This window comes from Parus major, unplaced genomic scaffold (assembly GCF_001522545.3).
Source record: "Parus major isolate Abel unplaced genomic scaffold, Parus_major1.1 Scaffold370, whole genome shotgun sequence".
Lineage (NCBI taxonomy): Eukaryota > Metazoa > Chordata > Aves > Passeriformes > Paridae > Parus > Parus major.
The window spans coordinates 47,275-49,625 of NW_015379294.1; positions in this window are offsets into that span (position 1 = coordinate 47,275).

Sequence of the window (2,351 nt, forward strand, 5' to 3'; positions counted from 1 at the left end):
GGGAAGGGAAGGGAAGGGAAGGGAAGGGAAGGGAAGGGAAGGGAAGGGAAGGGAAGGGAAGGGAAGAAGATAACAATGATCATTGTGTGGTAACACACAGTACTGGTGTGAGCCATGGATCCTGCTGATGGGCCTGGAGTGACAGGATGAGGGAGAATGGCTTCCCCCCGATAGAGAGCAGGTTGAGATCAGCTTCTAGAAAAATATCTTCCCTGTGAGGATAGTGAGGCCCTGGCAGAGGTTGCCCAGAAAAGCTGTGGCTGCCCCATTGCTGGAAGTGTCCAAGGCCAGTTTGGACAGGGCTTGTGGCAACCTTGTCTAGTGGAATGTGTCCCTGGCCGTGGCAGGAGGGTAGGACGTAGAGGCTCTTTAAGGTCCCTCCCAACCTAAACCATTTTGTGATTCTATGATTCCATGAGTGGTGTGTGATGTGGTAGTTGGGAGTATCTTGGGCAGAGCAACCATAAAATGAGTTTTCCACTGTGGGGGTAGAAAGGAGTCTTGGACTGCTGGAGGGCACACTTTGTCCTTTTTAGGAGATCCATTGACAGAGTCCCTTGGGAGTCAGTCCTGAAGGGAAAAGGAATCCAGGAAAGTTGGAGATGCTTTAAAAAGGAAATTTTAAAGCTCCAGGAGCTGAGTCCATGTGCCATAAGACAAGCCGGTGTGGGAAATGACTGGCCTGGTTAAAGAGAGAACTTAGGCAGGAGCTCAGGGCAAAAAAAGAGCATGTGTCACCTCTGGAAGAAGAGTCCCATAGCCATTGAGGATGGACGGCTCCAGATACATCAGTCCTGAGCTTCCTAAGAAAATTTAGGGTATTACAAGGATGTTGTGAGGTGATATAGCAAGAAAATTAGAAGGGTCAAAGCCAAACTGGAATTTAATTTGGCCAGTGCAATTAAAGCTAACAAGAAAAGTTTCTATAAATCCCTTGTCAGCAAAAGGAGGGCTCAGCAAAGTCTCCATCCTTTGCTGGGTGCAGAGGGCAGTGCCATGTCAGAGAGAAGGAAAAGGCTCAGTCTTTAACACCAAACCCAGTTGTCTGAGGGTGCTCAGCTCTCAGGGCTGGAAGTTGATGAAAAGGAGCTGAATGAAGCCCTGAAATGCAGGAGGAAACAGTGATCTGCTCTGCCAATCACACACACACACACACACACATGCACGCACAAGTCCCTGGGCACAAATGAGATGCACAAGAGGGAGCTGGAGAAAGCTGGCCAAGCTGATTTCTCTTGTTTCTCAGAAGCTCTGGTAAACTGAAGGAGTTCCTGTTGACAGGAAATCAGCCAATGTGATGCCCATCTGTCAGAAGGATTGGAAGGAGGATTCAGGTGTCACGGTATTGTCACAGTACAGGTGGCCTGCACCAGACAAAGTGAATCTGACCATAACACAAATCCCATTCAGCTAGCCTAGTTCATGCCTGAACATGTCCCTGGATAAGTTACAGGGGACCCTCAGCCAGCCCCATTCAAGGTGAGAAGTAAACACACCACTGGCCAGGAAGCTGGGCAGGGAGAAAGATCTCAGCCAATGGCTGTATAGCCCAGGAGATTTGAACTGGGTATTTAAGTAAGTTCTGAATAATAAAAGGTGTTTGTCTCATGAGCACCTGGAGCATGAGTTGTGGATTTTTGTCTCCCCACCCACGACCGGGACATTACATTCAGGGAACTCCAAGCCTGTCAGCCTGACCTCTGTACTGGGGAAGGCCATGGAGCAGATCATCCTGAGTGCTATCCTACAGTATGTGCAAGACAACCAGGAGATCGGGCCAAGACAGTGCATGGTTGGGGAAGGCAGGTCCTTCTGTGACAGAATGACCCATTCAGTAGATGAGGGAAAGGCTGTGGATGTGTGTTTACAGACATCAGTAAAGCTTATGACACTGGCGAAGCTGGCTGCTCATGGATTGGACAGGGGAACAGCTTGCTGGGTGAAAAACTGGCTGATGCCCAGAAAGTGGCGGGGAATGGAACTAAATCGAGTTGGGGCTGGTGCGTTCCCCACTGTTGGGAAGGATGAGAGTTTAACAGACAAATTTTATGGATATGAATGCTTAGCAGAAGGTTCTTTAGAAATGAAAGCAAGCTTTGATATATAAAAAACTGTTTTTAGGGATAGCTGTTGCTGAAACAGCTGAAAGAACAAAGGTTTAGTCAAGTTGGAAGGCTTAGAGCAAAGGTTCCGTCAGTTAGAAGGAAGTTTTATGGCTAAAGTCCAACAGATTAAGTGGTCTTCAAACAAAGCACGTTTTCTACCTGTCCTGGGTTGATTATGATGTTAAATTGTATCCCCATTCGTCCACCTAACCCAGACACAGGTTTTGTATTCTTAAAATTCCATCT